This window comes from Neopsephotus bourkii, unplaced genomic scaffold (assembly GCF_033783945.1).
Source record: "Neopsephotus bourkii isolate Nb327-2 ecotype Australia unplaced genomic scaffold, CSIRO-AGI_Nbou_v1 NB_1638, whole genome shotgun sequence".
NCBI classification, from domain to species: domain Eukaryota; kingdom Metazoa; phylum Chordata; class Aves; order Psittaciformes; family Psittacidae; genus Neopsephotus; species Neopsephotus bourkii.
Window position 1 is genome coordinate 9,207,003 of NW_026902113.1, and position 22,618 is coordinate 9,229,620.

Genomic DNA, 22,618 nt, shown 5'->3' on the forward strand with positions numbered 1-22,618 from the left:
AATAAAGATTGTTGTTTTCAAGATTAAAAATGATGCTGACCCTCAGTCATGTGAGCAAACATTTAAGTATGAATCACTTACTGATGCTCAAAATCTAAGTACCTTATATGTGTGAAAATCCAACAATGGCCTGCCTGGTGTCCAAAATGCCTGTCTTTCACTGAGGATTCTAAAACATCATTTTGTGTCTCTAGTGCAAATATAAGTGTTATATACTAAAATCAATAGATAAGTAATCAACTTTAATAAAAACATGATTTTAAAGGAAATGTTTAACTTCAGCTCCCTTGAAAATGTTGGTATAGATAGAGTTTTTTTACATTGCTGTGTGACATGTCTGAATGCCATTCTTTTTAGGAGCTGGGGAAGATTGTTTGGAAAGCGGTAATCAGAGAATAGTTATCAAAGGTTCACTGTTACAACAGAAAACTGCTGGCTGAAATTCTCCAGGGATGTGTCCTGAGTTTGGTAATGTTTTGCATTCAGTGACCTGGTATGCAGAAGTAGAAAGTATGTTTAGCACACTTGCAGATGTCATAAACCCGATGGAGTACCAATCAAAAGGATCCTGACAAATGGGGCAGCTGGTCCAAAAAAGCAGGATGAACTTCAAAAAGGAGAATGCAAGGTCTGCACTTAATCTGGAAAAATCAAGCACATTAACACAGGATGGGAAACAGCTGACTAGGCAGAAGTTTTGCTGAAAAAGATGTTGAGGTTACAGTGACTCACAAGTGGAATATGTATCAACAATGTCATACTATTACAGTAAAAGCAAACATGCGGCTTTGCTATTGAGTACTGCATGTCTAGCTCTGTGCAGTGAACTTCAGCAAACGTGGAGGCAATCCAAAAGAAAGAAAGGAAAATGACCACAAACCTAAAAAACATGTCCTGTGAGGCAAGAACGAAAGAGCTAGGGGCTTATTTTGTTGAATGAATGACTGGAGAGTCGTGAGAAGCTTTCAATTAATCACAGGTTGTCATGTGTTCTCCACATCCATTGTGGATAGCATGAGAAAAGAATGTGCTAAAATTACATTATGGAAGAGTTACATTAGATATTAGTAAAACCCCTCTGACAATAAGCCCTGTGCAAGAATGCAGGAGGAAATTGTAGAATTCTCCGCTTTAGATTAAACACCTAAAATAATCGAACATAGATCAGTCCATAAGCATATCTCTCTCATTTAATCAGCCTTGGCACAGGAGGGTGCATTAAGATTTTTTTTTATGTCATTTTGGCCCCATTTTCTCTGTCTCTATCACTACTCTCCTTATTTAATTTTAGTGTGAACTTTTCTATTTGCAGTTAATTTACATACATATTTGAAAGGTGGTCTCAATAAAAATCTGTCTCACTTAATCCAAACTATATGAGATTCATGCATTTCATTGTCTTCTTTTCCTACCTTTACCTCAGTCATTTACTTCCTAGCTTCTTCCACTCTGGGATACTAAATGCCAAGCCCACGGGGTAAGCCTAACTTGTGATCCAGCTGTGTCTAGCAGTTGGGGTCAAGGAACTGGAGAGGGGAAAACATGCTTCTTGGAAGCAAGAAAGGAAGGAAAGAGGATGTTCTCACTGGCCTTGTTTCATTCTCCTACCATACAACAGGATATAATAGTGCACTTGTCATAGGACTTCTAAGAAAGTGGCTAAAACCACATGATGGTCAGATATCTCACCTTCATGCTCTGGTTGTGTATAACTGTCCCCCCTGACTTAAAGTCAAATATGCTAGTGGAATACAGCACCGATGCACTCACTCTTCTATGTGCTTCTATGGACAAAGAGAGATTTCTCTCTTGCTGAAAGCCAGTGGGAAGTGGATGATTTCAGCCTGTGCTGGTAAACTTTGCCCATGCTACCACAAGAGAGACAGACAAATCAGATGGAGTGAGTCTGCCATTAACTACTGGACATCAGCCTTGAAGCAATCAGTTACCATGAAACTTTCAATATCCATGTCTGTTTATGGGCTCAGTAGAGTGAGAAAGCAGCTTGGGTCAGAACTCAGCTCCATAAATCCTCTGACACTGAGCAGCATGTTTCTATCACTTGCCTTTTTATTTTTATCCAGGAGAGCCTATTTTTACCTAGTAAAAGACTTCTTCCCCCCCCCCCCCCCCGACATTGTACCTCTGTTATGATTGGTGGTCATAATACAACAAGGCATAGAAGTTTAGGAAAGGGCTGCTGGGTCTGTAAAAATCATACAGCTATAACGAATCCAGCCAGGAGAAAGAAAATTTAGCTCATCCTTAGCTGATGGGAAAGGGTTTGACATACCACAGGTTGAAACATTTCACAAAGCCCCATCTGCAGAAACCCAGCTACCTTTGTGAGCTCTCCTTTTCTTCTTTTGGATTAGATATTTACCCTATGGTTCTCGTTTATAGCTTCATCCCATTAGTCCTAGCAATGCCCTGCATCGTACAGCTGCTAAATCAACAGTCTATTACTAGCTACAGCTTTCTGTAGATCATTTTTTAATCTCTCCAGGAACTTCGAATCATGTCTTCCACGCGTTTATTTTCATAAACTGACAATGCTGTAAAACCATTAATACATTATGTCCATTTCTGCTACAGATCACTAGTCCCTCTTTCATAGGATATCCTGCTACCCTACCAAAGTGTCAGAGCCAGCAAAGAAAAATGAGTGCTTTGCATAGCAAATAGTTTTTATGACTTACAGTTAATGGACCTTACTATTAATTGGCAGAATTACAACTCTTGTTTAGTTGATGAAAGTAGCTGTCTTGAAAAGTTATTAGGCTTCCTTTTGTTCTTGTCTCCCTGCATTTTTTCTCAAGATTGATTACACAGTGTCTCTTTGAACCTCTATTGAATGTTTCCTTTGAGGATCTACTTACATCTTGGTTTCATATACTTTGCCATTTTTTCAGTATTCCAACAATATAGGGATATGAAAAGGAAAACAAATTAAAACAAAAAAAAAAAGAAGCAAAGTAGTTAACAGTCTCAGGAAAGTTTTTCTGAAAAATATTAATAGTATGGAAATACCCATAATATTGAAAATATTAATAGTATTAGAAATACATATACAGCCTTACCAAGGCTAAGTAGTTTTGTGTTAATGGAAAATACACTCCATTAACAGAGATGTAGTAATTCATAAAGCATTTTATGTTGTGCATTGCCTGTATCCAATAGCTACACTAAATCAGTTACCTCAGCCAAGACACGGTTCCCCTTTCTCTGGAGTGCTGCTGTGGCTGGAGGGAAAGCGATTTATTTCAAAAGCTGATTCAGCAAGAAACTCTTCAGGGACCTGTCAATGTCCCACTAATAATCAGAGATGCTGTAATGATTATCAGTGGCGTTGTAAATCATGGGCGTAACACTACTTATTTTAACATTATTCAGCAATTCTGTGTCTCCTGAAAGACAAAAAGATCTCTGCATCATGAAATATGCTCTGCAGCAGGAAGCAACAAGCAGTATAACAGACTTAAAAATAGTCTCTTCTTATGCTATACTTTTTGTGTTGTGAAATTAACTATTCAAGAAAAGGAGAGCTTTCAAAATCTGATCTAAACCAGTGATATTATAAGCAGATATTAAGAAAATGTCACACTCAATTCCACTTAGAATTCCATCTTGGATTCAGCATCCAATAACCCCTCCCTTTTCATTACACTCTGAAACCTCATTCTGCCTACAAGTGAAACTAATACAAGATCAATCCTGGACATGTCTTGGTGTCAGTCCAACCTATACCTACTGCTCTCAAACGACTTTCCTGTAGCTTTTCTGAAAAATAATTTTGGTTCAGACAGAAACTAATTCGATTATTCTTTGCAGATAATTCAACCACCTTTTTATTGTCTCTTAATCAAAACTCAGTATGGATTAAACTCAAATTGTTTGGAAAATTTGCCTTACTTGCAAATTCGAAAGCAAGATCAAAACACCAGTAATACAGATCTGTCTGAGTTCCTTTTTTTACAAGGTGTAGATATTTTTAAAAATAGCATTAAAATGCCATGAATAAAGAGGAGAAGAAAAAGAGATCTGAGAATGAATCCGAGAACCTGGAAAGCAGCTGGAGCAAAATAAATGTTAATTAATACCTTGTATCACTCAGGCTACTGACTTGCATTGATGGAGAAAAAAAAATAAATTACTGGTAGTGATAGGTCTGTTTGAAATTAATATTTTTCAATCCTCAAGATCCCATTTTCAGCATGAAAAAAGTATCACTGAGTAAGCATGAATGCAGCTGCACTTTAACAATGTCAGGTCGTTTTCCCTCCATTTTATCTTAGAGTCTCTCAGGAGTTTCCTCTTCCTTACTACATTCATGTTTTAGGGAAAATACTCTCGTTTTGAATAGAGAATGCCTTTTTCTCAAGATACTATTTTCCTCTTATGAATTTTGTCTTAGTGTGTCTTATGCGGAGTAAAAAGGCCGCTGCGTCCTTCTTTTGGGGTTATGTTGTTTAGTGACTTCCTTGTTTGCTTTGCGAGCTATCATAAAACTGTCACCATCTGCACTTCAAAGCTGGCTTGCTGCTTTTTGCTGTGTAACCCAGAGTGAATCCAGCAGTGGTTCTCAGCTGCTGCTTCTTAGCATGAACAGTTCTGGTAACTTAAATATGGTTTTGTTTTCTTATATTAATAGCAATACTGCATATTACTTCTTGTGGAAAGGAGGAGCCCACGTCTTTGCTGTAAGGCAAAGTGTGGATGACTGGAGGCAGTGGTACAATCGGGTTTGAGTTTAGTAAACTTTCCCATTGCCAAAGACGATAGACTCAAGACAGCATTCTGTAACCTGTACTTTCACTGTGACTATTGAAGCGCCCTGAGCCATTAAAGTTCCTTTGCCGATTGTTCTACCCCGCCTGCCCCCCCAACCTCATTCTTATGATAAAGTCCGACTTATTTTTTCTAAAGGCTTTGCAGCGAGCAACAAAAGGCCCCGCTATAGGGATAACCACAAAGGATGAAGTCTCAGGCAGTGCGGGAAAGGGGACATTGTTCGGGCTGGGACAGCAGCTGCGGCCCTCACAATGCACTCTGGGCAAAGGCTCCGCCGCCGTCCCACAACCAAGACCCTCAGACCCCGCCAGCATTAGGTTGTGTAAATATGTATCTTTTTAGGTAGGAATGACCAGCAGCTGGATTCGGTAGGAAGTGGGTCGCAAAGGCAGGCAAAGGGCAATGATGGCGCTGGTGGAGGACGCGTGTGGTAGCCCGGAATGAGGGCAGAGACGCGGAGGCGGCCTCTGTCGGGCAGAACAAGGGTCGTGGAGGCGGGTGGGTGGGAGCGCGGGCCGTATCGCAAGGCGGGGAGCTGCCAGACGGCAGTCGTGGCTGAAATACGGATCATGGGCTCCCCGGCGCCCGCCGCTGGGCCACAACAGCCCTCACTTCGCCTCTGCGTGCGACGGGGGAGCGCGGCCCTCAGGTAAAAGGGGTCCCTGGGCGCTGCTGACCAAGGGGCCCCGGCTGCTGAACAGCTTTTGGAGGAGCGCAGTGAGGCCAAGCCCGCGGCGGGGCAAGAGGCGGCTGCCCCTGAGAGGCACGTAGATCTTGGGGACGGAGAGGGAAACAGCCCCACACCAGCCAGGCAACAGCAACCCTTAACGCAACCTCCACACCCCACGGCCTTTACGGCCGCTCCGCCACAGCGGAGGGAGGCGGAGACCCCGGCCAGCCGGTCAGCGGGAAGAAACTGCCCTCCCCCCCGGCCGGGCGCTCGCGTACCGCAGGTAGGGGGCACTGATTGACAGCTGTCCCCGCCCCCCTCGAGTGCTCATTGGCTACTGCTCACGCCGATCAGCAGTGTGTGCTCAGAGCCCCGGCTCCCATTGGCTGGCTCTTCACCGCCTCCCCGCCCCTCTTGGCACGGACGAGAAGGGAGGCGAGGGGCGGGGCTAAAGGCCGAAGGGGCGGGGCGGCGGTGATGGGCGCGGAGGCTTAGCCCGGGAAGGCGCTCCGCGGCGGCTGACAGCGGGCGGGCAGCGGCGGTGGTGCGGGATGGGACGGAGCGCGGCGTCAGGTTGGTGTGTGTGGGCCGCGGCGGAGGGGTGGCGGTCCCCGGGGGTCCTCTTTTTGCCGGGAGGGGCGCTGCGGGGGAGCAGGCGCTTATTAACGGTGTGTCGCCGAGGGGATAATCCCGCCGTGGGAGCCCCCTCAGCGCGGATGTGCCTTTCTCCTCACAGCCGCGGTGAGGGTAGCGGCGGGGCTGCTCCCTGTCCTGCGGCCCGGGCTGAGCTGCCCGTCCTGGGCCCTCTCGCCTAAGCCGGGGGGAAGCTTTGTTCCTAGCCCTCCTGCTGGCCTTGGCCCCTCGCCAGTCCCTGGAGCAACGGGGTGCCTTCCCCCGCTCGGTCTCGGGTGGGGGTTGCAGAGCCCCCCATGTTTGGGATCTGAGACCAGGCTCTCGAACTTGAGGGTCGCGGGTGCCGTGTGCTCCGATTGGGCTGCGGGGAAAGCAGTGCCCATCCCCGGGACCCTCAGGTTCGGGGGACCTGTTCCCCACTCGTGTTTCTCCCCCTCCATGAGTGGCTCCTGCAGCAGCACCATGGCGTGACACCGGCATGTCTTCTGGTGTCCAGCGGTCTCCAAGTACTCAATAATAATAGGTTTTGGCTTTGAAGGATGTAGGGAGCCCTTAACTGATGGGGAACTTTTAAAGCTTTTTATTTTCCTCTCGTTTTTGGATTAATTTTTCTTTTGCCATTTATTTCTTAAGTGAATTTGTTGCTGTGGAGAAGCTTGGAGTCTGAGTGAGTGCAGGCATGTGAAGACAGGGATTTATTGCTACTGCTGAATGTCTAATGCCAGCTGAAAAGCGGCTAAGAAATGCTGTATTTATTGAATACCTTTTCTTCCTGTTTCTGATACACTTCAGTAACCACTGCAGATAACTAACAGAAGGGCTGGTAGTTTTAGGCTGAACAGCAATCTGTGAAGTGGGGCCAGTGCCTGAGTGATGGGATTATTGGATGCAGTTGTGAGATTCCTTGATGGAAAATACTTCAAAGCACAAATGGTTCCGTTTGTGTGCTGTTAGTGCAGGAATAGGAAAAAGCTGTCTAGCTGTGGTTCTTTGTGCATCTTTTGTAAACTACCGGGAATGAGGAGAAAGTGTTCCTATTAGAAAAAGATGGGGGAAAATTATGAAAGCAGACAGAACTTCAGGAGGCTTCAGATCTGAGGATGAAGAGGAGGTGGTTGTTTTGCTTTGCTTATCATGCAAGACTGTCTTTTTTTTTTTTTTCCCTTTGCCTTTTTAAAGCTTTACGTAGGGTATCAGAAAGTATTATGTTTAGAGGAGGAAGGCTGTTGTTTTGACTTTGCCTGATACGGTGTTTTCCATAGTAGCTAGTAGCATGCGTGCTTAAAGAAGGGAATGAAGTAATGGAATAAGGCTGCAGTTCTTATTCTCCAGCATGCCGTACATCACAGTGATCTGTGGCTCAGATGCTGAGTTGTGTGGTCTAACATCTGGAGGTTGACATGATACGGAATAATTATGTAGACTAATACTCAAGTTGGAAATCTGTTAAAAGTTACAGTGCTTGCAAACTTAAAGATTCAAGATGAAACCCTGTATTTGAGCTGTGGAACTGAGCTTTCTGAAGTGTTATGTTCAGTTACAGCTTACTTTTGTCTTTTAAGTTCTCACTAGAAGAAAATGCGCTAAGATGGAAGGACAGTTATCTGCCTACACAAAAATAAACACCCTAAGCTGTTCTTACTCAGTGAGAATGCGCTTTCAGTAAGTCCTGTAAGAAGGATGGTTTATCTCTTCAGTTGCCACCAGGACCAGACCCTGTTCCCCTTGAGCCATGTGAAAGCTTGATCTACTGCCAGCTGAATTTTGCAGACGAGTTGTGCAAAAGCAAACTTTTCCTGTTGCCTGCTGGAAGATTAGTTTTGTGTTTGTATTGCTTGTGTCATGGTGAATGTAGTTATTAGCTGGTGGACATAGGGGTTTTGTTGCACATGAAAGAATATATAATTGAGCCAGTTCTCTTTCTTCTCCTTTTCTGTGGCTAGTTTTTTTCAAATAAAGAAAAATCAGAAAGCGTTTTTTAATCAGATACTATTGTGTATAATCAAGACTATTGTTTCAGTTACTGAAATTGTATGGTCTTTGCTAATCCTCCTATTTTCTGTGGAAGTAATAAAAGATGACTTTACATGTCAGAAATAGAATTGTGCTTTAACAAGGGATTTTCATAGCAGGAATAAGTTATCGAGGCTTCATGTTTGATTTATATGGTATAACACATAAGGCATTTCATAGTTACTTGCAGCATAAACCTGCTTGCTTTTTCAGTATGTGCCTTGTCTGTACAACATGTCTCAAAGGATTACGATTTTGGGAATAGCAATATAAACTTCTTGCAGATCAGCTGTTCTTTGGAGTGGCTACTTCAGGTTTATTTACTTTATTCTTCAGTGAGAAACTTCATGCCATATATTTTTCTGAAACAAACCTAACAGTGCCCACAGACAATATTCCTGTATAGGAGGAAAGAGGAAGAAAAGCCATCATGTGACAGATTATGGGAATATTATTTTGAAGTTTCTTATATACAGCGGTCAGCAGGATGGGATTTCTGAAAACCAAAGCAAACTAGAGCAGATACTTTGCTGGAGAATCCCAAAAGAACTGATGGTAGCTGATTGTTTGAGTCACTCTGTCAGTGTCATCTGGACAGTGAATTAGCTCTTATGCCTTTGCAAGTCTTTCCGTTTTGATTAAGCTTCCTGCATGGATGGTTACATCTTGGTGTAGTCTTTGTTCTTTTGAGCCCTCCCATAGCACTGTCTTCCAGAGCTTTCTTAAGTGGTTTCAGTGAAGAAGGAGCAAGAAGTGTTGCAGTCTGTTCTTGCAGGCCTGTCTTCAGTTGGTGTGTACTTAACACTGTCCTGTAACTGAGCTTGAATCTGATACAGATTGTATAGTATAGCACTTCCTGACCTTTTTAATTCAGAGGTGATGTATTGATTTCTTCCTGATTCATGTGTGGCTCCAATTAAATTTTTTGGACGTGTGGTATTGCTTCAACTTATTTTTATTTTATTCATTGCATAGGATACTGAGCTACAGGATCTTTATCCAGGTGAATTGCACTACTAGCATGAGTTACTAACCACACTCTGTGTGTCCAGCGTGTTATGGTAGTAAGTTTTGTTAATTACTTCAGTAGCAGAAAGGTACTAACTTGCAGTACAGGTGAGGAGAAGTTTTTGTCAGGTGCATTCTAGTTTTCTAAACTTAAAGCCATTCAGAGTATGAAGATCATTAATAGGATCAGATTACAAATACATGTCTCCAGTATTATATACAAGTGTACATTGACTTCAGCAGCTTCCTGTACAAGGAGTACTACAGATCACAGATTGTATCTGCTTTTCTCCTAAAAGCACAAATAGAGGTAGAGGGTGAATATTAACTTCTCCGTATGAAAGATTCACATACAGAATACCTGTAATATAAGAAAATCAGTGAATCGACTAAGTTAAAATTGAGGCATCTTGAGCCTTAGCTCTGTAGCAGAACTGATATAACACTTATATTCTCTGCTGAGAACTTAGTCTGCCTTTAGCGATATTAATGAAAATAACCTGAAGCTACACCAGACCTACTTGTTCAACTTTAACCTGCGAGTGCTTTACTTCACACTTGCTGTTATTTAGAGCTAACTGTTCAGAAGCCAGCCCGTTAGAAAAGCTGTTGAAATGTGGCACTGGAGTATTTTTTTTAACTGGAAAAGCACAGTTGTATCTCATCCCTCTTTTAAAAGCTGAAGTATTTTTAGCTGCTGGTAGATGTCATTTCTCTCTCCCCTGCCAAAAGGGAAGCAAAACATTTGGGAAGAAATTAAGAAATTTGTGTGTCGAAACAGCTGGAGATCAAAATGAAAGTGTTTGCACTCATTTAGGCTGCTGGTTAGGAGTTTATCTTGTTTCATTCCTGTATCTTTGGCAGGTGAAATAGCTGGAGAATTTTTTTTTTTTTTGAAGGCTTCTTAGTATTGTTAGTATGGTAAGCATTTGTTGGGTTTCCCTGTTTTGTTTTATTTTTTTTTTAACCCCAAATTTGTTTGTGTTGGGGATTTGTAAGTGTTCTGTATTTCAACACATTATGAATTAGTTTTCCTTTCACATACTGAAATATTCTGCCACTAAACTAATTGTGTTTCCTGTGTCTAGAATTGGTCACTTTATGTGTTTGGGTTTGCTTTTTTTGGTGGACCTTTCAATTTAGCAGAATTTTTGTTACTCTTTTTCAAGATTGCTGTAGCTTCCTCCTCTTGGTTACAGATATCTCTATTCTTAGAGGTCTGGTAGACAAATACAGTGATAGGAAACAATATGTGTCTTTTAGTGTAGACCATCTTATGCCAAATTTATGTACTTTATTTTTGGATATTCACGATACTTGTACCATTTGCATGCCTTGTCCCTGAGTTAATAATCTTTTACATTTTAAAATACATATTTTAGAAGCAGAAAAGCTGTTTTACTCAGGGTGAGCTTGATTGGTGTTTATGTTTGTTTGTAATGCTGATGTCAGGCTAAAACAAAAGAAAAATATTTCCCTGTCATCTGTATACTATGAAGCAGATTATACTTTGTGTAGGCTTTATTCTTATCATTCATAACTGCAGACCTCTTCGTAACAGGGCTTTGGTAGTATTGGAAAGAACTGACACAGACTATGGAGTGCTGATTTAGAGAGTTGGCTAAACATTAGCGAATATAATATAACTAAATGTCTTGTATGTGGCTGGCATGCAGATATTTTTTCTGTAGTATTAATCTTGCATTCTGTAGATATTCAGGTTTCATAAAAGTCTTCAGAATATGATGTAACCTTTAAAATGTTGGTGACACAGATGAAGTATGCATATATATCAGTGGTAACCTGACTCTGTTTGGAGTTCATGTTTTACAGTGATCATAATTGATATAAATAGAAGTAGCCTATGCTCAGGCAGTCATAACTTCCATTAATCTGGCAAACCAGAATTTTAGGTTGACTTAAAATGTATTCTTTTTCAGAACAAGAAAAAATGAGATTTGAAAATGTTGTGCGCAAAATTACAGCCTGGCTTGTTTTCTTTCTAGTTCTATAAATCAGACCTCTATTTTACTGTTGCTTTGGCACAGGCTTTTCATTGCACATCTCTGCTGTGGAAATCTGCCCAGTATGAAACTATAGACTTAATTTCTTGTGGTAGAACTCTATCAAGCATTGTTCATTTACACAGCATTACCCACATATAAATTTATATTGACAGAAAATATTCATCACCATTAAGTTCAAGTAAGGCAGACTTTTTGGAGCCTTACCCAGTGTTTATCATAGAATCATAGACTGGTTTATGTTGGAAGGGACCTTGAAGTTCATCCAGTTCCAAGCCCCTGCCATGGGCAGGGACACCTTCCACTAGACCAGGTTGTTCCAAGGTCCTTCCAACCTGGCCTTGAGCACCGCCAAGGATGGGACAGCCACAGCTTCTCTGGGCAACCTGTGGCAGTGTCTTGTCACCATCACAGTGAAGAACTTATTTCTAATAACTAATCTAAATCTCCCCTCTGTCAGTTTAAAGCCATTCCCCCTTGTCCTGTCACTCTGTGCCCTTGTAAGAAGTCCTTCTTCAGATTTCTTGTAGCCCCTTTAGGCACTGGAAGCTTCTTTAAAGGTCTCCCCAGAGCCTTCTTTTCTCCAGGCTGAACAAGTCCAACTCTCTAAGCCTGTCTCCTTAGGAGAGGTGCTCCAGCCCCCTGATCATTTTTGTGGCCCTCTTCTGGATTGGCTCAATCAGCTCCATGTCCCTCTTGTGTTGTTGCTGCCAGAGCTGAGCACAGGTACTCCAGGTGGAGTCTCACAAGGGTGCAGTAGAGGGGAGAATCGCCTCTCTCCTGTACTGGTATAAAAAGCATAATGTTTATAATTATGCATTAGTGTGGTTTTGGGATGAATTGTTTTTTTGGTATCTGGATATACACTTGCTTTAGAGTTCTACATATATGATGATTCTCAAGTCCTCTGTCAGCCTTGTGTTGCTTTGTGATGAAATTTCAAAACCATGAAGGAAAATTTAAATTATAAATAGTGAAAATGCTGTTTAATGCATGATCTAAATGAAATGGATACATAAAAAAAGTCTTCAACTTTGTAGCAAGTGCTGCTAGCAATTACAACTTTTTGCATAAGCCTGTTATTTGATAATTTTCATTAGATATAGAATGTTGAGATACTTCACTATCATTCATTTTTCTAACTGTTTTCTTTGAGGTTTTCTTGAAATTGGCTTCTTCAGTCTTTCTAAGGTAATGTCATGCCTTCAGCACATGTAACTTTTATGTATATTGAAGCTGTTTGCTGAACAGTTAAGTATTAAAATTGGGTGCTGTTTGGGCTCTGGCTGTGGTAGTAGGATGTAGAGGCTCCTGCATCTTGTTGAGTTGAAGTGCTCTGTTTGGATGGCCATGCTCAAAGGCTGCTGCATGTATTTTCTCTTGGGTTACCTGAATGGAACTAATTTTTATGGGCTTGTCTTTTAATACTGATCACTTACTGTCTTAGCATTAATGTGTTACAGATTCCTCATTCAAGAAACACTTGTATTGTCTTGCTGGGAATTGGGATGATGCTGTATTTTTCTTGGAATGCTGTAATTTGCTACTTCTGCCCATATTTGTCTACACTCTTTAGTGTCATCTAGCTTGCTGGGTCATTAGTCGAATTGTAGCATGCAGCAATAGTCTGGATTACTGTGCTTCCTGATTTACAAAGCTTATTTAATATTCTTATTGCTAGATTGTGAAGACAGAGAGAATTCATGGAATGAAATATACCAGCAGTTTTGGGTTCTGCAGTGTAAGGGTACAAACATACTAGAGTGTGTTCAAAGGAGGGCAACAAAGATGGTGAAAGGACTAGAGGGTATGATTTATGAGGAGTGGCTGAGGATGCTAGGTTTGGTCATTTTGGAGAAGAGGGTACTGAGGGGTGACTCATTGCTTTCTACAACTTCTTCCTGAGGGGGAGCAAAAACAGACTTTTTTTTTTTTTTTTGCTGATCTTGTTTTTCTGGTGTCCTGTGGCACAAGGGATTGACTTAAAGCTGCATCAAGGAAATCCACATTGGACAGTAGGAAAACATTCTTTGCCAAGAGGGGTGGTCAAGCGCTGAAACAAGCTCTGCAGGGAAGTGGTTGAGGCCCCAAGCAAGTCAGGGTTCAAGAAGCGTTTGGATAACACTTGGGTGTCTGGTTTAACTTTTAGGCTGCCATGCATGGAGTTAGGAGTTGGACTTGATCCTCCTGCATCCCTGCCAAGTCAGGATATTGTATTATTCTATGGTAACATGAATGGCATAATGTATTAGTGCTTTAGAGGCCTTAAAGGACTAGAATTTCACGGACTGTTTAGAAGATAACATGTGCAAAAATACTTCCTTTTATTGTTGAGATATTCATAGAAACTAAAGGTGAACAAAGCACCTCATCAGTGAAGACTGAAAAGCACATATAATCTCAAGAAAGTGTTTTATTCAAGTCTGGTTGCCAGGGCAGAGAGAACATAGTATTAATGCTTTGTGTAAAGGACAGTGAGTGTAAGTTGGGAATTACTGGAGCTCTGCTGGTTTTTGTAGGTATGTAAAATACGACTACTGGGACTTTATTCCATGGGCTGGTTAACCAGTTATGTGTTTGTCACTTGCTGCAGAGTGAGAAACTGTTGACAGGGTGGTTAGTAGGGACTGGGGTTGGGACTGGGGTTCGAACTGAATCAGTGGGTTCAATTTGTTCCAGTACTGATGACTGTAATGGCCATCGGAGGTCAAGTATTCCCTTATTTGAGGGTTTATAGTTACTGTATGCAGTCATAGCTGATGTAGGCAGTTGTTGCCTACTCCTGCAGCAGCTTTTTCTTGAGGCCCAGCATGCTGTTCTTGTAATTCCTTCCTTTAAAGATTAAAAAGGGCTAAGTTGTCTCTGTTTTGATGTCCTGCAAGATAAGGGCAGTGGTGTTTGGGTCACTGTTGTGTGCCTGAGTGGAGAGGCCAGTTAGGGCAAATGAATATATATAACCATTGGATCCATAACTCAATTAAAAGGGTTGGTAAAAGTGTAAACAGATTCTCTTCTGCATTCCAACCTTAACTATTCTATGATTCCTGTGACTTGGACAATTAAATGGCATTAAGGCATGTATTTCCTCATAACTAGTGACTTTAGTTCTAGCTGATGGAACCCAAGTTCATAGTGACAGCAACTTTTCTTGTTACAACTAGTAGTTAGCTTGAGTATGTAATGGGTGGTGGGCATAATGTATCACAACATGTTAACAGTATTTCAGCAAATGTTGGAATTGATTTCTTGATGTTTGTTTTGAAATCCCATAGTGGAAAAGGTCAGTATTCTGAGGAAAACCATTGATCTGCTGTGAACTTGGTATTGTCTTAACAAAGCAACAGGCAGCTTTGGAGACCAGTGTGCTACAATACAAGGCCTGGGAAGCTTGTTTTACTTTGAAACTTCAGACAGCCTTTGGAAACACTTCTTTGTGAAGTTTTTCTGCCTCATTACATGTGAATGAAGAAATTAAGTTTGAACTTCTGAATTAGAAGGCGGGCTTTAGTGAAAATGTGTTTTGTGAGTTCTTTCTTCTACAGCAGTCAGAGCTTGCTGCTAAATTTTCTATAGAATGTTGAAATTCTCTGGAACTCATATCAGCACAGGTTTATTGTAGAGTTATTTCCTGGCAAAGTACTGTTTTTCTTTTTAAAACTTGGCTGCTGCTTTGAATGCTTAAACAGCTGCAAACATGGAGGAGGTAATGCATCATTTCAAATGAAGCCTGCATTTGAATTTGGAGGTGCTTTCATACATGTATTACTGGGTTATTTTGCACACAGTTTGAATATTGAAGTTCCTTATAACCGCTGCATGCCACCTCAGGAGCTGCAGTTAACTCTGTCATATTTACAAGCTATTTGGTTACAGTTTCAGGTTATCAAACTGTGTAGCAGAAAAAGGCTATATGCCAGGCTATGCTAGAGAAGCCGATGTGCAAAGCATGTGCTTTCCATCCACTCTTCTTTTTGTGGGAAGAACCAGGAAGTAGTATTTGGACAGCTTCATTTTTTTTTTATTTTTCTTTTTTTCCAAGGTAGAGGGGATCCTGTGTCCTTCAGCTCAGTTGGCTTACTTCTCTTGAAGCCTCTGTTTTTCAGATCCTACAGGTGTTGCACATCTTCATTGTAGCAATCACTTTGTAGCGAGTAAACGGTTGTGGGTTGTGCATGGCAAGTGTTGGAATACTGAATGTTGAAGTGATGTGGTTCAAATGCCTTCAAGAGGAGTGTCTGAGAATGCAGGAGGTATGGTCTTCCAGCCCTCAAATGAAATGTAGCTGTTGTAACATTTGCCTGTCATCAAACACTGCTCATACCCTTGTAGACCATCTTGAAATTTCAAGCATCCTTTGATTCAGGGTGGGTAGTTCTATGTAAGCACATAGATAAGATTAGGAGCAATACTTAGTCATAGCTCAGGCTAATAATGCTGCAAAGACATTCATGTTTAGTTGCTGAATTTCTGTGCTGGAGTTGCGCTGCTAATGACAGGAAAAACTTCCATGTTGCTGATCAACATAATAAGCTGATGGGTTTTTAACCTTAAGGATTTTTATTAGCCTGAAATAGCTGCATCTGAAATACTAATGTAGGGTCATTGGGATTCTGACCTTACTTTCCTAAAATACTTGCTGTTGTTCTGCAGAAGGTACATACTTTGCAATAATGTTGTTCTGGTTGCCATACTAGCAATTCAGAAGGCATCTAAGTTTTCATGGACCTGCAGCTTGTTGTCATGTAGATTACATTCTGCTTGGTCACTTGCCTGACTGAAATGTTGTCTGCCTAGATGGCTTGATGTTGGAGCAGGTTTAGCAGCCTTCAGGAACTTCTGTACCTTGGAGAGTGATGGCAAGGTTCTGTTCAATGGGATTTATAACTCTATTTGGAAAAAGTATGAGGAAGCAACAGGTAAAACTTCATGATTCGGGAAGATTCCAATTTCTGTTGTCTTAGGTGCTTGAAGTCAATGAAATGTTTTTGTTACTTAGCAAACTGGTCCAGTTACTATTTCTGTGAGTCATTAATTAATGAAGTACAAGGCAAATATTCGAGCAGATCGAACCTTTGTCTTAAAAATTGTGGCTTTCTGAAATGTACAGAAATAAGTCTTATGCCGTACATAATCCAATTGGCATGTTCTGTTACCTCTTCTGTCTCTCAATCTGAAACTATTGAGGCAGCAGTGAAGTAACAATGTTTATTGGGCAGGTAGTGTTACTGCTCCCTGTGACAACAGCAGCTAAAACTCCCAAGTCCATCTCCTTGCCCTGTCCTGTGTTTTAAGATGAAGCCGTTGGTGTTCTGTGTGCTACTTCTCCATTTGAATTTTCTGTTCCTTTTTCTCCTGCTGCAAGCTCTCCTATGCATTTCTTCTGAAGTCTTATTCTACTTCCCTTTCAAAATCTTTTATATCCTAGTGTTCCCCCTAAGAAAGAAATGAATTGTGATAAACTTCTGCTTTGTGTCATTTCTGGTAAAACCCACAGATGACTTTTTTGTAGAGAGCAAAATGCTTGAAGATGTAAAAAAAAAAAAACACAATCCAAACAAACCACAACAAAAACTCTCCCCATTGCCACGTTCATCTCCAAAGAAATTTAAAATGAAGGAAAGTAGATGCAAGACATGAAATGTAAACCCTTGCCAAACATAAACCCTTCTTCCCTCGACTGAGTGAACTGCCTACTATCAGATTTCTTTAAGCCACAGAATGTTATTTTTGGCAGGAACATCAGAAAGAGTATTCTTTCTTTTAAACAGTTGTTGTTTGGAAAACAAGCATATGTCTGGCATCATCATGGATCTCTAAAAGAGGAAAAAGTGATTTTATTTTCAAAACATGTAGTGAAACTGTATTTTCAGCAGAAGCAAATATTAAATGCTTTTGGAAGCTTAAATTTAATATTGTGTCCTTACAGTCGGTTGTCAAGGTTGAAACAACAGGCATAGTTAGCCCTTAAGCTGCTAAATGCTTATTATAGCTTGGCAAGAGTTTTCCTCTGCCAAGTTGCTGGGCTCCAAAGAAGTACACAGGCAGGCTGTAGTAATTTTTTTGAAGTTTTTCAAAGCTAAACTTTAATGTTGAGGTTCAAATATAAATAAGGCTGGCTTCATTTTATGCTTATGGTAACTGTAAGACCATGGCTATAAACCTGTGGTCAGAGTATCCCTACTCTTGTTCATCTTGGTAGAATTATGGCTTTCAATGCCTTTGAATGTGAAACGTTAGATAATACATTGAAGTAAGTTTTGTGAACCTAAGTGGTGGCAGTCTAAACAGTGAACAGCTTTGATTTATTGGTCAAAGATAACTTTCTTTATGCCTCATTATTGAACTATAAATACAGCATAGAACAGTCCCAGTTACCCAGAGAAGTTGGTTGAGGTTCCTTCAATTACCGGAGTAGGCTAAGAATGGAGAAGAATAATGTGCTTTAGCACTGAGTGGGGAACATGAAGGAGATTTAACTGTGAGGCTAGGGAGTAGGAGTGTTGAATCTAGAGAGGTAAAACCAGTGAATGTAATTGAGGGTTATTGAAAGTTGTTACATTCTCTTTAAGATGTCCGACCTGATATTTTAGAACTACAAATATATGGAAGAAACTGAAACAAAAGCTTGTCTGAAATAGAAAGCTTGAAGAACAAGTGCTTTTTTGTCAGAAGTGTATTTTTGAGTCTTTTAAATCCGCTTTGAAGAAAATACTAAAATAAAAGTAACTGTAGGAAAGCTAAGGCTGTAGAAATAATTAAATTCCACTGTGGATTAGTTAATTTGCATGATATTAGCAGTGTTCTCTAAAATATGCCTTCCATGCTTATTTTTTTTTCTCATTTCTGCAGGTGTGTAATGAAGTGTTGAGCCTCTCATCTGGTTCAAAGCATGCAGGATTTGCTGATTGAGATCAAATTCTTACTGGGTGTTAAAACCCCCCCCAAACTGGGCTAAAATGGGAAGTTTGAGCCTTGGCTTTTTTGTAGGCTTGAAAGAACTCTTAGTGATTCTGAGTAGAAAAGAACGTGACCCATAGAACAGCTGGCTCATAAGAATGCAGAAACTGCAGATACCCTGTCCTTCCCTTCCTCCTCAAACACAGAATGTTAGTTGTGAACTGTTTTATGTAAGACTGGAATTTACAGGAGCAGATACTGATACTCTAAAGGCTTTGGAGAAAGTGAAGTTCTCTTCCTTATTCATGAGTAGTCTGTGCCAGATAGATTTTTTGGTAGCCAAGAAGAGTCTTTACAAGTCACTCAATGGATCTAATGATACTTTTCACCTATTATTTAGTTTTAGTACCTTTTGTTCCAAACACACAGATACATTGCTTTAAAGCTGGTTGTGCTTGGGAATGAAAATATTGTTGATAGTATAATATCACTTCCAGACATTAAATCGGTGTTCTCCTGTTATGCACAAAGAGTTGGCAAAGAATGTAAATTGTAAAGGGCATGAAAGCTGAAAACATGCCTCTTGCGTGTTCTCATGTGCTTTTGTTTGAATTCTGGCTAATCCCACTTATTTTGCTTATTTCTTCAGAAGTGCAGCTGGTACAAGATTTAATATTGAACTTTTTTTCTCGTAAGTCTGTTTCCTATTTAATAAGTATTTCTCTACTACATTCATGTTTATCAGAGTATTGTAACTGTACAAGAACTTGGAGTTTAGTTTAAGCATACTTAATTGTATTTTAGTTTACCGGGCTTGGTTTAACCACATTCCAAAATCCCTTTAGAGGGAAAGGAAGGTTGTGCTAAAGAAGAGAGGTCTTTTATTTGTTGGAGTAGGTATTGTGTGTCCCATTGCTGGTGCAGTACCACTCTCTTATGCTCTGGGTTTATATTTCCCAAGAACAAGTCCTAACTCTCCTTTGGACAAGTTAATTTTTCAGAGAGCAGGAAGGTGGTAGGGGTAGAGAAGGGTTCTCCTTATACCTGACATCCCATTGACCTGTAGTCCAAAATTTTATGCAGTCTTGTGGTACTCTTTGCTATTAATCAAATGATGTCCATATGAAGGGTTATGTAAAGGTACCTAAAGGGGCCTACAAGAAATCTTCTCACAAGTACAGGGGGAGTGGCTTTAAATTGTCAGAGAGTAGATTTAGATTAGACATTAGGAAGAAATTCTTTACTGTGAGGCTGGTGAGATACTGGCACAGGTTGCCCAGAGCAGCTGTAGCTGCCCCATCCCTGGCAGTGTTCAAGGCCAGGTTGGATGGAGCTTGGAGCAACCTGGTCCAGTGGAAGGTGTCCCTGCCTGTGGCAGGGGAGTTGGAACTGGGTGAGCTTTAAGGGCCCTTCCAACACAAACCATTCTATGATTACTAGTTGTTCGTAACTTGAACAAAACCCAGAAAGGAGTTACTGAGCTGAAGTGATCAGATGCTGGGAGTCCAATGGAGAAAGGGTTTTGAGATTAAAATTACACTTAGTTGTATAGTCAAGTGATGTGGGTTTTTTTTATGGTTTTTGTGGTGTTTGCTTTTTATTTTTCCCTCCTCCTCACAACCCCAGTGATCTATTTGCCTGAAAAATGCAGCAGAGCACTATTAGTGAGGGTAGGTGCTGGTGTGTGGCTGAGTCTTTTTTATTCTACTTTTCTTTGATCTGCTTTATGTTCAGAGGAGAACATGGCTATCTTTGTAGTCATAGGATTATATGTAGAAAGCTGTCTTGATCCAAGTTATAAAATCTTAAATCTCAGTCTTTCAGTGGGCTGTGTGAGGGCGAAGATCCCCCTGTAGATGCTGGTGATTGTTACTGTGACTTTTGATTGGGAAATGCCCTTTTCCGATGAGTGCCTGCTTGGTCCTGATAGCTCGTTATTTATTTTAATCACTGGAATATGGGCTTGTCTTAATAATAGTTGAAGTTGCCCACTTTAAACTTGCAAGATTCCCTTTTAAAATGGTAGTTTTGGTGCAGAACACTGTTCACTATGTGTTAACCTGGTAATAATCTTCTCCAAACCCAGAGCCTTTCTCAAGGTCACGGCATATCTGTACTGTTGCCATGCTTGAAAAAAAAAAGAAAGGTAGGTGGAAGGGTTTGCTCCCTTTGGATTTCTTCCGTGTGTCAACAGCATGGCTAAATCATGCTTTCTGGATGTCTTGTCTTTAAGAAAAACAAAAAAAAATGACATAAAGGACATCTAAATGCCAAGTTCACATTTTAGTTGATGTGAATGTCCCAAATGTGTAAAGATAAGAAAGTAAAAATTTATAAGCATCTGAAATTCTGAGCATCTGAAATTGTGTGTCAAAAGAAGAGAGAAAACCATTAATGAAACCTGGTTTGGAATGTTTTGTTTTTTTCTAAAGTAGACCTGCATGGCAAGAGTAACAGTGAGACAGGAAGTGTGTTGCAGTAGTTTATGGGAATTCCAGTGTATGCTGCTAGTTAATGGAAAATCCTCTTATTTCTGCAGCCAGTAAGTTGTGAAAATATAGGACCTCGAAAGCGTTGGGGGCCATAGCCTCTTAATAAAAGTGATTCCCATGGTCATCTGCAACAAGAGTTGCTGAAAGAAGAAAGCCAGTATGCATCTGTTCTGAAAGAGAAAATATAGTATGTGGGATCAGGTGATACTTTTAGAGTGGTTCCTCATAAAGGAGGCTTTGGAAAAAAACCCAAACCCAACAACAAAACCACCCTAACCCCCAACCAAACAAGGTTCTGCCTTCTTGGATGATCTGTTTAACTCCATTGTACTTGATGCAGAATTTGCCAGGAATTTTTTCTAACCTGTAATAACATGAGTGGTCAGTTCAGAGGGTTGTGGTGCTTATACCACCTCACCACATGTTGGTCATAGAGGTCACCTATGAAGAGCTATGTGAGCGCTTCAAACCAAAGCTGCTTGTGGTAGAAGAGTAAAGATAAGTCATCAAGTTCAGTCTGGTGTGTCTTTACTTGCTCTTTCCACACATTTGCAATGCATGTGCTTGTGTTCTTTGAGCTTGACATGCTGAATATCATCAGTATTTCTCAGACTTTTAATTAAACCACCCTTTCTGGTAATAGTTTGTTCCCCTATTGCTCATTTGCCAGCACCAAGCAGCTGTTAAAAGAAGAGGAAAAGAGGAAGCAGTGTGTCACAGCTGTACAGCTCTTGCTTTGTCTTCTGGGATGTGGAGCTGGAGCCCTGAAGTGTTATGTGGTTTCTGCTATCCTAATTGGAGGTGGGAAGAGATGGATTTGAAGCTGTGCCAGATCCTCTGCTGTCCATTCTCTCTTTCTTTCCATAGCAGAGCAGAATGGTCAATAATAACCAAAATACCTAGTTGCTTCCATTCCTGAATGTAAGCCACACATTGCTCTGGAGCTGTCAGCTGCTGCCTGGGCATGCATGGTATTGCCCTGGCACATGGCATGCTTTCTTTCCTGTAGTATGTTCCGTGCCTCCTGTCCACATAGTGTTACAGAGAATAGCTTTTGCTTTTCAAATGAAAATAAAATCTGCTTTTACATAGTCAAGATATTTTGCATCTTACATCATGTAGATCTGTATTTAATTCTTGAGAATAATTTACATTATTTGTAGTTTTCAGAATCTGCAGTAGAGGAAGGCAAAGGGAGCAGGACTTGAAAATGTAGTTGAAATGGATATTTTAGGGTTGTTGGGAGACTGAAGGGACACAGGTAAGAAGTAAAGACAATAGGATGGCATACCTGCAATCCCATTATTATGAACTGTTAAGAGATGTTTGGGATGTATATCAATACAGTATTGGATGTATTAAGAAATTTAAGTTCTCTTAGAGTTAGCTATCAGATAAAGATCTTTTTCATTGTCTCAAAATCTCTTAATGGAAATTACTTTTGTAAGATGCTGCATTTGTGGCAGCTGACTGCTTCCTTCCCCAGTAGAAAATACTAAATGTGGCTGTGAAAATGATCATGAAGTAATCTGAAGAATAGGATTTATTGAACTTACGAGAATATCTAGTGGGAGCAGGCAGATCTGATCTCTTGAGTTAGTATTAACTACTTGGTGTTGAGTGTAATGGTAAAGTAGTAGATAACCTGGACCAGTTATGTGATTAGGGTAATGAAGTTCCTACTTTTCCTTACCCATATTAAGCACTGTGAAGTGGAATTAGTTTTAACATTTCCTTTTATGAAAACAGGTCTTAATTAAAAACATAAAAAAAATCATGGTAACAGCAGGCATGATGGCTTTAAGCCACTTCAGCTTTCTTTTTGAAAGAAAAAGTGGACTTCATTTTCACATACTTACAGATGTCTGTTTTGTTTGATCCTCCTAAACTCCTAAGCTCTTCTACATTGAACGAGATTTGAGGTTGCAGATCCATGCAAAACTGATTTAGTTTAAGTGGCTTAAAAGTAAAAATGTTAATAACAAAAAAGACCTAACAGAAATAAACAAAACTGCCTGTCTCATCTGGTCCTTTAAAAAAAGGAGGAAGAGGGTAGAAAAAATCCAAAACTTCAGAAATGGGGATAAACC

The 22,618-nt window shown here is 40.5% G+C and overlaps 1 protein-coding gene across 2 annotated transcripts in view; it reads left to right on the forward strand.

Annotated features, from left to right (window-relative positions):
- The first annotated feature begins 5,898 nt into the window (after positions 1-5,898).
- WASF3 (WASP family member 3) overlaps positions 5,899-22,618 on the forward strand; it is a 69,033-nt gene continuing 52,313 nt past the window's right edge. For both annotated transcript variants that reach the window (XM_061374603.1, XM_061374605.1), the window contains exon 1: positions 5,899-6,034. The gene's annotated coding sequence lies outside the window, so the exon portion shown is untranslated. The remainder of the gene's footprint in view (positions 6,035-22,618) is intronic.